This window comes from Benincasa hispida, chromosome 10, assembly GCF_009727055.1.
Source record: "Benincasa hispida cultivar B227 chromosome 10, ASM972705v1, whole genome shotgun sequence".
In the NCBI taxonomy this organism is placed as follows: Eukaryota; Viridiplantae; Streptophyta; class Magnoliopsida; order Cucurbitales; family Cucurbitaceae; genus Benincasa; species Benincasa hispida.
In genome coordinates this window covers 46,970,751-46,984,274 of record NC_052358.1, presented here as the reverse complement: position 1 = coordinate 46,984,274, position 13,524 = coordinate 46,970,751, and the positions used below count along the sequence as shown (strand labels likewise).

At 36.7% G+C, this 13,524-nt stretch overlaps 1 long non-coding RNA gene across 9 annotated transcripts in view; it reads right to left on the bottom strand.

Annotated features, from left to right (window-relative positions):
- The window catches only part of LOC120087803, a 29,447-nt gene that overhangs the window by 4,342 nt on the left and 11,581 nt on the right, over positions 1-13,524 (bottom strand). For 8 of the 9 annotated variants that reach the window (XR_005484694.1, XR_005484687.1, XR_005484690.1 and 5 more), the window contains one exon: positions 4,675-4,958. This is a non-coding gene — a long non-coding RNA (uncharacterized LOC120087803). Of the gene's footprint in view, positions 1-4,214; positions 4,592-4,674; positions 4,959-13,524 lie in introns of those variants that run through there. The other variant, XR_005484689.1, reaches the window with a different exon arrangement.

Sequence of the window (13,524 nt, the reverse complement as noted above, 5' to 3'; positions counted from 1 at the left end):
TAAACAGGTCATAGGAATTAACGGTCCTTATGGGTAAGTCAGGTATAGAGGCCAAGGGTTTGGATTGATAATACTTGTGGCTAGTTTCAATTTCACCGCAAATGCTTATGGCTGAGACTCAATTACATGTGGTTGAGCTTCTTGGTAAAGTTTGAGTGATTGAGGTTATGGATCATTTGTATGTGGTTGGGGATCACTTGAAAGAGATGGTTGATGGTCACTTGAAGGATGGGGATCATTTGAACGTGGTTGAGCTTCTCGCTCTTTGTTACCAACTGTATGTGACTTTTTTATTGGGAATGTCCTAGAACTCGCAGTTCATGTTAAACATTCTATTTATCAATAAAATATTATTATTGAGTATTTTATTCAATAAAGTTGTTGATTTTGCATTCTATTATGAAAATCCAATAAACATATCCATGTTTATATTATGAATTCTTTAACTTTATGAATGAAATTGGGTATCTCATCTGGTAACACTGTTGGATGCGACCCATTTGTTAGGTAATACAAAATGATGTGATCCACAGATTATTCATGTAGAGACATGTGAGTGAAGGCATCCTATCAAGAGTTTGCATATAGACTGGACCACGAAATAGTCACTTTTCTTGACAACGACCGTTTACTGTTAAAACTGACTATCTCATATTTAAGTAACCTAGGATAACTCGATCTTAATCCTGAGCTAGCTATGAACTCCTGTTTATTCGAAGATTATCCTTTGATCTACATGGCTGAGAGTAGTCCAACAACATTGCTCAATAAGCCTTCCATTTTGGAGATAAGATCGGATGAATAGTTGGAGACATAGCCCTGCAAGATGGAATTTCATTTCTACCCATTTTAGGGTTAGTAGATAGGTTGTTATCTTAAGTACTGATTCCTGGTCTTGAACATGAAGGATCTCTTGAGAAGAGCATCCATGAGCGCGTTCGGATCTTTACGATTTCACCGTAACCGAAATACAACATAAACATTCTCACATACAGTTATGTAAACAAACAGTAATTAACAGCATGTTTTGAACATAAAGAATAAAGGAAAGAGTTCTCATACCAGTTGAAGACGCTCTTCAGCTTTGAACTCAGACGAACGGAAGACCTCTACGCAATCTCTATCGCCCAACAAAAAGTTGGCTGCAGCAGCACAATCGTCTACACGAAAGGCAGCAACACGAATAGGTGAATGCAGTGGGACGACACCACTAAAATGGAACCTTTGGTATTCTCGGAGTGAAAACCCCAAAGTGTGGTCTTTGGTGAGTTTGGTAGAGGTAGGGGGGAAGAACAAATTGTTGTAGACGATAAGCAAGTGGAGAGAAAAGGAAGCTATCGTATAGCTAAATGCTTAATATTTTAGAAGAAGCTACACGATCGTGTAGATTTTACTAAGTGATCGTTTAGTAAAAGGTAGACAATCGTTTAGAAAAACACGGACCACACTATGCAATCGTTTAGAAAAGCTAAGCGATCGTTTAAGGACTAGCGTCGCGATCGTTTAGGCGCGAGGTGTGCGATTGTTTAGGCACTGAACAAGTATCGTATAGGTTCTCGACTTATGCGATCGTTTACGTTTCCACATTTGAATCTCTCTTCTTTGGTGAGTTTGGTAGAGGTAGGGGGAAGAACAAATTGTGTAGACGATAAGCAAGTGGGAGAGAAAAGGAAGCTATCGTATAGCTAAATGCTTATATTTTAGAAGAAGCTACACGATCGTGTAGATTTTACTAAGTGATCGTTTAGTAAAAGGTAGACAATCGTTTAGAAAACACGACACACTATGCAATCGTTTAGAAAAGCTAAGCGATCGTTTAAGGACTAGCGTGCGATCGTTTAGGCGCGAGGTGTGCGATTGTTTAGGCACTGAACAAGTATCGTATAGGTTCTCGACTTATGCGATCGTTTACGTTTCCACATTGATGCCAATTTTTTCTGAACTTTTCAAACTTTTGCAAAAATGAAACAAAATTTCATTTTATTCTTCGGTTACAATAACCGACACAGCTGCTCCCACTAACGCACGTCTGAGAAAAATTTTAGGCCAATTATCATATAATTAACCAATTAAATAATTAGTTAAATATAATTATATTATATTCTTACCCTATAGTTTGATATCACATATCTACTATAGTAATTTCTCCTCTACTTGATATAAGTCATATTTATATCTAATTTTCTCCAAAATAATATATCTCATATATTTAGCCAATTATATCATATATAATTAATTAGTCCAATTATATCATATATAATCGAACTTCCTCTTGTCAATTTGAAAATTTCAAATTAACCCAAATATTGATTCTCGACTTTATCCAAGCTACCCAAGGGACCAAATAAACTTGTGGCTCGAAGCTTCAACGGTCCGTGAATACTGACTAAGCTCTTTAGCCACGAGATCCACCATCCGTTAATTGTCAGGCATTTCACTAAAGATCAACAACTGAACTCTTCTTACCATGGATATATTTCTGTATCCATCGGATATAACCAATCATGAGTACGATGACCCTTCACAGATGCTCGTAAGTACACGTCGGCGATTTTACCATTTTGCCCCTGTAGTTACATCTCACTCCTTAAGTACCACTGATTTCTCTAATGAACAATACAACATAGTCCAACTATGTGTGAACACCTCTCGGGACAAGAGAATGTGTGTGACACCACATCGTTCAAACCCTAGAATCAGCCCTTAAGGGAGCTATCTATCTACTTACCTCTACATTGGGGAAGAAGTGAATTCCATCTTGTGTAGCTAAGTTCCCAACTCCCAAATCAAACGAATCCCTAAAATGGTAGGTTTGAATCGGTAACCTCGCCACTCGCACCCATACACATCAAAGGACTGCCCTCAATGGCAGGAGTTCCCAACTCACTCAAGATTAAGGTCATGTTACTTATGGTCATCCTATAAATTCTCTGTCATGAACAGTGTTATATAACGAGACATTAGCATTTCGTGGTCAGGTCTTATAGAAACTCTTTGTATAAGACGCCCCCGCTCGCATGTCCCCAACACGAATGATCAGGATCAGACCATCTCTGACAAGTCACAACACTTGTGACCATTCCACAAAACGGGCTGCATCCGTAGCGTTACTAGGATAAGGTTTTCCTCCTATATCCATATACTACAGACCATTTTGGTTATCTCTCAAGACATGATCCACTTGTATGTCACCACATACATGTTTAAGTTACATACTGATAACTAGGGATTTTATGTTTATTAGTTTATGGTAAAGAAAATAAAACATGCAACTGAGCATAAAACAAGATGTGAAGTAAATATCATATATTATACAACACAAGCGTTAGTACAAATTGTTTACAAACTACAGGACACGAGACTTTAGAACATCAACCCCAACAGAACAATTGGGGCCTGCATTCTCATGATAGAGAAAGGAATTGATTCATAAGTATTATGAATCAAATTGTTCATTAAAGGATCAATGGATTAAGGAACGAGATGTATTCACAGGGGTAAAATGGTAAACTTGACCCAACAGTGACTACGAACGACTTGTGAATGATCGATTTATTGATTATGGTTTATATGGATAGAAATATACCTACAGTGAGGAGAGTGCATCTGTCGAGTTATAGTGGTGTGTCTTGATAGTTAACGAATAGTAATTAATTCGATTAAAGAGTTTTAACGAATTAATTACAGATCGTTGGAGCTCATGATCTGTAGGTTCATTAGGTCCCTCTACTAGCTCATTAAATTGGAATAAAAAATTGAGTATTAATGTATGAATTTTAGGGTTTCCGATTGATTGTATATGATACAATTATAAACGTTTAATTTAATTGAAATTAAACGAAATTGGAAAATCAATTAATATTTAAATTATTATTTAAATATAAAATTGATTTATTGGTGATATTATTATTTTATTAATTTAATATTTAGATGTTAAATTAATTAAAATTAATTTTATTTAAATTAATTATTTTGAATTAATGTTATAAAACTAATTTAAATAAAATCATTTTATGAAATCATTTTATGTTAATCGGTTTTTACAATTTTAGGAAAAACCCATTAACATGTATATATTGGAGAATCACCAACATCTATTACTAATCTTCAAGCTGGAGCTGTCCAAAATGCAACCTGATAAAATTGCATGGTTTTTACCTATATATAGAAGCTCCATCCATGAAGACCAGTGAGAGATTGAAAAAAAAAGATAGAAATGTTCTATATTGATAACCGTGCTCTCGTTCCTCATCAACTCAATTTGTTTCAAGTGTTTCCACCACGCATTCTAGCTTGAGCATAATAGAGAAGATCTCGTTGGTAGTCCTCTCGGTGATTCAAGCGAGATTTTGGTGTTTTTCCAGCTGTTTTTGTGGAGGAATCTTCAAAGGTAATATATGTTTCAAACCCTTTTGAATATCATATGTATAGCATGCTTAAAAGTCAAATTAAACGTAGTTTAAGTGCTTATTGATTCTGTAGTCTTCTGTTGCGTGATATAACAATCCTACATTTTCCCCCTTTTCACATCCTCAGGTGAACACTTGGTTGGTTTCTTCCTTTTTCGGCGCTTGGAGAGGTCATTTTTCTCCTATATTTAAATTGTAAATCAGCCAGATCGTGGCCTTACCTTGATTTCAATGTTAAGATAATTAATTTATACAACGACCTTACCTTGATTTCAATGGCTTCATGTTGAGTTGCACTCTTCATAACCTTGGTTGGATCCAAATCGAAGTGGCTCCTAAGATTGAGCAGTCGTATGGGAGTTCAGTTTTTTCATCGACGGTTGCTTCTTCCATCATTTTGTGTTCAACAACCACGCAGTGATCACTAATAAATTTGGAGTGCTCATCATGGGGGGTTCCTTCATTATTATTATTACTACCATCTTCATTATTAGCAGCATCATTATTACCGTCATTATTATTACCATCATGAGTCCTTTTATTGTTATCCTGAACAAATCACACAAAATATACAAGTAAAGAAGGGATCATACATGATTATATAAACGAACGTTTAAGATTTTCTACACAATTTAGGATTATCCAAACGATCGTTCAAGATTATCCAAATGATGGTTTAAGATTTTCCAAACGATCGTTTGGATTATCCTAGACGATTGTTTGAAGAATCTTGTACGATTGTTATCCAAATGATTGTTTAGGATTTTCCAGACGATTGTTTAAGATTATATACATACATACCTCATATAGTTGCTAGACTAGCAGCTTTATTTTGTTCAGCTATTGACCTATCAGATGATGTTAGACAGTAAAGGTATTGTTGGATTTTATGTTCTAAAACTCGTAGTTTGTAAATTAATAAATATATTCTGTTTTGTTTTTCGATAAAGTTGTTATTGAAATTGTAATCTTGAATCCAATAAACTAAGGTCCTGAGGCTATTTAATGTAGTTTGAACTTTATGTAGTGACATAAATGTGGATCAAGTTCAAATATATAGCCAAAATAGTCTATAGTATATGAATGAGGTTGGCGCCTTATTCTGGGGACACTATGGATGCGGCTCACTTTGTAGTTAGTACAAACGATGTGATCCTGAATCGTTCTATAGAGATAGTGAGTGGGGGCATTCTATGCAATGAGTTTGCATAAGACTGAACACATGAAATAGTCACTTTTTACGTTCTAAATGTCGTTTTATGTATAAAACTAACTATTTTCGTTAATTGATGACCTAGGTAACTTAATCTTAATCCTGAGCTAACTATGAACTACTGATTTCGGAATTATCCTTAGATCTGCATAAGTGAGGGGAGCTCATCATCGGCTGGTCCAATAAGCCTCCCATTTCACGGGCAAGATCGGAATTCAGTTTATAGGTTGAACCTTAAACATGTTCATTAGAGAATCAGTGGAACTTAAGGAATAAGATGTAGTCACGAGGGTAAAACGGGTTTTTATGACCCAGCCGAGATTACGAACAACCTGTGAAGGATTAGCTTACCAATCATGGTTATAACAAAGTGACACAAATATATCTATAGTGAAGAATGTGCAATATACGGGACTATAGTGGTAATGATCGTTAGTTAACGAATGTTGATTAGCTCCGTCTAAAGAGTTTAGCTAGCTAATCTCGAATTGTTTAGAGCCCATGATCTATAGGTTCATTAGGTTCCTCTACTAGCTCATATGGAATAAACTTAGAAACAGTATGATAAAATGATTCGAATTGTTCAAAGGTGAAGAGAGAGAAACCGACAAGTATATGTGATATAGTGGTCAGATTTTTCAGTTTAGAGATACAACTTTAATATTTAAATGGGGTTTATATATCAAGAATATGAATACGTTTCATATTCGGAAGCTCGAAAATAATGGAAATGGTCAAAGATGTAAAAAGTCAAAGAGTTGACTTTTGACTTTGAAAAGTGAAACTTTGACCGACCTTATAATTCAAATGTGATTTTGAATTTCAAAAAAAATGAATGCGGATTCATGCTCGGGAGGTCAAAATTAATCAATACGGAAAAAATCATAAAAATTCAAAATGTTGACTTTTTGGTCAAAGTTTGACTTTGACCAAATGACTATTTTGCCTTTGACTAAAGTTAGTGCGAAAATCCAAACTTTTGTTGGATAATTCCACTAACAAAATAGTGGCTAGGTGTTGACTTATAGTGGAGACATTAAAGTTGTTTTTACCTGTGTGCTGGTAGTCGATGATTGCTGGTGTGGTACATTTGCTTTGTGGGTTTGAGTTTTAAGTATAATTTATGGTTCGTTTATCTTTTGTTTTTATTTAGAGTGTTCATGTGTTCATTCATACTGTGTTGTTGCATGTGTGTTGGTGTCGGTCTGTCGATCGACGTGCATGGATACTCTTGTTGTAGTTTTTCAGATTCTCGATTTGACGAGGTGGTCCTTCTTTATGGGATGTTGTGCGTGAGTAGCTATGTATTAGTGAGTTGTTGTTAAGTTTCTTGTTTCGATTCATAGATGTGTTTTAGGTACTGAATGTTTTAATTGGTGGATGAATATGACGAGAGATTGGGATTGTCAAGTGTGTTGGTGTCCTAGCGGTGAAAGCCCCGACCAGAAGCCCGGCTTGTTAATTTGAGTGTGCAGAATGAAAGTAGGAGCATGTGTTATGGACTTTCATTGTGGGATTGCCACGGAATAAAGATTTCATTACTGTGATTTGGGTTGTGGTAGATAAATAACTAATATTAGGCAATTTCATACTAGAAAATCCACCTTTTGCAGTAAATAATGGGACAGTTCATGAAAGAGGTGGTGAGATTACACGAAGTACTATGTCCATGTGTTGGATAGAGACCCTGTTTTCACTTCTAACTTTGAAAGAGTTTTCAAGAACTTTGGGGACCCGTTCGGATTGTTTAGTACAACTCTTCACCGCACAAGACTGATGGGTTCAGTACAGACATTCAATCAGATATTGGAAGATATGTTGGCATGCCTATGCAATAATGTTGAATTTTCAGGGAACTGGATCGCTCTCACTTGCATTTTTAATGGAGTGTTGCTTATAATAAGTTACATCAGTTATTTGGGATGTCACATTTAAGGCCATATATGGAAGAGTTGCAAGTTTCCTATGTGTTGGGATGAGGTAGGAGAGAGGAAATTGCTAGGTACTGTAACTAGGTGCAAGATCACGATGAGGCATAAGAAGATCGGGCTTGCGTATTGCAAAGTTTAGATGTAGACAGAAGAGTCTATGCATGTGAAGAAAAGTGTTAGAGTACATGCGCAGCGAAAGTGAAGGGATCCATAAGCACTTTAAATCATTAATTTTGGCAAGAAAGATAGTTTCCACAGAATAATGGGTTTTCAAGACTCCTTTGAAGGAATTTTCTAAGCTTGAAATTGCTGCAAATTTCTCAATCTTAGTTGTAGACCCCGAAGATCTGTCCCTATATTCTCTTGGTCTCTAGATTGAGTAATGGGACCTCAAGATAAGCTGGAATTAGGGTTTTTTGAGAACTACCAGCAGTAATAAGCAGAAGAAAACAACTTCTTCTCTCGAATTTTTCTCAAAAATTGTCGTTGCATTAACTAAACACTCCAATCTTCCATATATTGCAGACATTCTAAGCAAGAGATTTGCTGCTAAGATGCTCATGTTGGAGTTAATGAAGACTTAAAGTGGGTTGTTTTAGGTGAGCTACTTGGAAGAAGACATGGAAACATTTGTTTTCCAAATTGTGTGATTTTTCCTACTTTTTCAATTTTTAATATCAACCTTGATTGTGACATAATCCATTTTATTTAATACTCGAAAATATTATTAATTTACACTACCACACGCCACCAAAAAAACACAAAAAAAAAAAAAAATGAAGTCCCCATCCTCAGGCCAATAAAACTAAATGACAAAAAGCTTTAAAAAAACCAATTGAAAAGCCCCCCAATTTTAAAAAAAATAGAACTACACAAAACATAAGATAAGGTAGGATATAGATGTTGATTTTTATCGGATTTGTTCATCAAGGCTTATTGCATGATTTTTCTATAAATTGGGGCTTTCAATTTGATGATTTAAAAAGACTATTTATTTTTTGAATCCATTAATAATTATTTCAATTTTATTTACTAAATTGTTACCTGAATAAAATCAGAAAGAAATATCACTTAAAACAATTCAATTACTGTCATTCCATCTTCTATTAATTTTCTCCATACTCTAATTTCTTTCTACTCATGTACTTTTCTTTTCCATTTCTCCATTAATTTCTAATCTGGCACACTCCAGTGTGATACCTTACTCACAACGTTAGTTTTCTAGATGTTGAGATCCGAGACTGAGTTATAGTAGGTGCGCTGTTTGATAACATCTTAGGGGAAAATATCAAGCGAGTATTATTTTATATGAATATAGGGCTATCTCTTACGTTTATGAGTTAATATTGGTGGATAAAAGAAAGGACTAACTAGTTTGTATGGTCAAATTCGTATAGAGTAAATATATGAGCTCAGAATAATCCGTCCGAGAATTTGTATAGAATATTATATTATCGATTCAATTCTCATCGATTAGACCATCGATTAAGTTAACAGTTAACCTGACAAACCATTGCGCATCTGACTAAGGAATTGAACGAATGATAATATTTCAAGGTGTCGCGTGTTTTGCAGGCTAACTGAAAGTCCATCTATTTTACGTCGAATTCTTTGTTTCCTTAAGTCACCCTGAATTCTAATGACTTGATGTTGTGATCCATCCAAATCGAATCCTCTTGAGCATGAGAAGGGCTGGTGCGTCTCATCATTGGTTGCACATCAAGACACAATATAATAAAAAGCACTTGAAGGGCAACTTCTTTAATACAAACGCAGTGGCTGACATTCGAATTCCATCATTGCACTAAGTCCTTCCACTAATTGCGATTGCGGTGATGACACTCGCCCAGAATTCAATTTTCATAGTGAGTTTGAAGATCTTTTATATTTGAGAAACTGTAATGCAGGATGTTAAGCAGAAATACGCTAGCGAGTGAATTTTGTGTGCTATTGCATTATATCGGATACAATCATGAGCTTTGGAGATAAAATGGTTTCAACGCTCCGCTTACACAGCATGCATTATAAAAAAAACAACATACCAGTCTATAGCCTGTGGCTACAACACGATTCGTTAATGATGTTCGTGATAGAGTCAACAACGTTCCAAATTGCGTATGTATAATTCTCTGATCACGTTGTAGTAAACGCTAAGTTGTGACCCCGATTTGTGGCCGGAGAATTTGGAATCCTGCACTGCGTGGAAGATTAAGTGAATTGGTCGCTGAAAAGACAAAACTGCTCCAATCAACGGAATTAGGTTTGAACTGCTCATACCATTTCAGGAACTTACCTTAACAATAAGTGGGAGACCAATGCAGCTAGAAGAGTTGCTTAAGGAGGTGCATTCCTCAGGCTATAAATAGCTCCGCCCATTGCATCCTCTAGAATATGGGCGTACTTCTGAGATACATAAGGAAAAATTGGGGTCTTATATACGCGTCGATGTGCGGTCAGAGTGGATTGGAGGCTACTAGATAATGGTTTGAAGCACTAAATTAGAGTAGAATCCGGGATGGAATGACGCGGTTGGTGGAACTAGGAACACGAATACGGCATAGCCTTAATAAGGGGAGGTCATCTCAAGAGGGATAGTTATGAAGATATCCACTTACCCGATCACGAGCGTCTCCCAATCAGAAGATTCCAGCGGAGCAGGATACTGCGGTCCGCGTAGATAGATAGTAACAAAGGTCACATCAGGCGTCTACCAAACGACAGTTAAATGGCTCTTGTGGGAAGCGGAAGGTCCTCTATTGTATGCATTTATAATATCAGTAAGCCTCAGCCGGCAAACAAACCACTGGCTCCGGATCCCTGTGAAGATGTTATACACTCTTCTATATTTGTTTCTATCTCTTAATTAACATCATTGGTAATTCATCAATACTTTTATCGTCATAATGAGTCTTATTGTTTCGCGAACCAGACCGTTAATCGGCTTATCAGGGAGGGTCTGTGACCTAGAATATTGAAGAAATCTTAGTATGAATTGTGCCTTGAGTAGTGATTCATTAATCATTCTCCTGATACTTTCTGTCTATTTCTGTTCATCATTCGATGGGCCCATATTCACATTTTCTACGATGTTTTTCAGCCTTGTCGGAAGTTATTTTGTCAGTAGATCGTCTGTGCCCATTACAATTAGTGATGAATTAAGGTAAGTTCTATATAGATTTGGGCGCTTAAGGAAATAAACTCTATGTTTAAGTCAAAAGTAGCTAGACAGGTGCACTTTCAGCCTACAGCGAGAGCAGAAGTTTGAAGGATTGCCGTATGTTTGTTTGACCGCCTATCGAGGAGCGGGTTTTTGGTCAATATCTCTTAGTAATTTCGTTACTTGTATAGAAGTCGTGAATATGACAGTTATTTTGGATTAATCGTAAGATTTTGTGCTTATGTGTTAAGCATGACTTCCTTGTTGTGTGTGCTCATTTTGCTCTCTTTTTTTACTGTCTTAAACTTTCATTGCCCATACTTAAGGGCAACGGTTGAGATGCAATCTAGTTTCACAATACTCTAGATCTGCCACATTCATAGAGAAAGATTTTAGAAAGGGGATTACGGCAGCCGCCGGGGGTGTGCGTTGCGTGAAGTGTGAATGAGAATACATACCGATGATAGGTTTGATTGGTGTGCAGCTGGCCTAAAGGAAAGCTACGTAAACTCATTTAGATGTATAGGACGATCTGCTGTTTCTATATGAAAGCGGCAATTAATAGTAAATACTTATGTCGACGAGTAATAAAGACTATCATTGATTATTACCTTTGCCTGCGCATGTGTATACGAATGGTTGGTTCACTTCCATAGCAAGAATCTGTTGCGACCGATCGCTCATAAGATGCTTCATGAGAATGACCTGTGTGTAATTATACTTCTACATGTCAGATGACATCTCGTATTACACTAGCATCAGCTCAGGTTTATCTTGTATCGTTTTGTGCGATCACCGTATATCATCTATATGCTATTATATGGCCTGTCTTTATGGCAGAGTAGTTAAATCATGTGACAACTATACGGAGTATGTATTAATTCAAGCATAGACAAGAATAAGGCTTGAAAGCTAATTGCGAATCCGCGTTGCACCTACGAAGAGATATTGCGCGTCAAGAGTAGGCATATGGTGGCTGTAGCGTATTACATTGAACCTTTTATGACTTATTAAAGTTTTAGCATGTTGTTCTGCTAATTAGTTGAGTGTGTGTGACACTATTTATTGTTACCATGCATAAGGTGCAATTGCCATTTGGAACTTTGCATGTATCAAGACGATTGACACTTTTGCGGATATAATTGTCTTAAGAGAGATAACTACGCGATGAAAGGTTCACATATATACAAATGTAACACACTAACGACAACAATCCCTGCTTCAGTTTGTTCTCTTTTTATCCCTATCATTTACTCTATACGCTCAGTTTGCTCGTGTCTCCTCTATCGATTTCTTAATCTCTCAATTGCTGAGAAACTTTGCGTTTGGAATTATATTTGGTTTTAGCTAGTTGCTATAGGGATATTCTGTGGTGGTATAGAGTTAAGTGTTAGGCTAAATAGCACTACTACCTACAAGCCATTCTATTAATAATCACTTATTATCTTATCTGTAAACTCGGTGATCCGCAGTAAGTTAAAATAAGCATAACACACACCACACATCTCCATGCTTTCCAAGTCAATAACAAGTTTATGACAAGTAACATGAGGCTTGTATGATTCACGTATCGAATAATTTACATCTGTTTACATCCATTAAATGCTTAGAAGGTACAACATTTTCCACATTACATAGGTGCAAATCTAGTGGTGGTTTCGGAAGAGTTCGGGTCAGATTCAGCGAGGAAAGCGGTTTTCGAGAGCTATAAGGTATTTTAATTACTGTTATTTCTATCAATTGCATTGCATCTTTTCCTTAAATTAAAGTATTAGAGTGTATTAGGTTCCTATCAGCTGCGTATGTCTCGATTCATCAGTGGTACAGAAGCATGCTAGAATTAACGCAATTGCATTTGGTGGGTGTTTTTTTTTTCCTTTCGTCAATCGTTCATAGTCGTTATGGAATGACAAAGATTGGACTAAAGTAGTGGATTGTATTTTTGATAATGATGGATCCAACGAAGAAAGGTTGTTATTGAGTAGGGGCTATAGGAGGGCGTAGTGCTGAATATTGTTGCATGGATGATTAGGTCCTCTGATTTGGCAATTCGTTTTTCTTTTTGCTTTTAATTTTATCTTGTATGGAAATTTGGTGAAATTATGCTCTCTAACTATGTTTATTGGAGCATTAATGTGTGTCCACAAAAAAAGGATGAAAGCAAAGGTATGTAAATTGTTGGAACTGATAATGTAACTTAAGTTGAAATTGCGGAATCTTTTTGATATAGATTTCTTGATTCGGGAGAGAGGGACACATTAGCAAAACTTAGTTAAGAATTCACAGATTTTTTTAGATTCAAGTCTTGAGAACTTGGTAACTATGTATTCCCGGAAGAGAGCTCTCGCGTCAGAAATTGAGCTCCAACCCATAGATCCGACCCGGTTCGGTGAAGCTCGCACTACGCCAGCTGTCGATGAGTGTCTGGCGACCCATTTTTATTCCGCGACCACATGGTGCTGTAATTGAATGCCTAGCCGATCCGCCGCCTCCCGTTGAGCTTCGTGGCTGGCTAGCCCTACGATTTTCGTTCGCCAGTTCAGAGACCGACCCGCCGCCGTTGCCTCCGTTGATTACACTACCAACGCGGCAAACGTACTCAACGTAGTCCAGACGGTCCCTGGATAGATTCGTTTGATCGAAACATAACGAATAAAAAAGAGAATGAATCGACATAAAATACTGGTTGAGGGCCGGTAATTTGGTGACCGGTTCACAACTTGGTTTTTGTGTTTTTTGGCCGGTTTCGAGTGTTTCTGAGTCAAAAATGGGGGGTTCCCACCAAAAAAAAAGGTTGAAAGCGCCGGTTCGGGT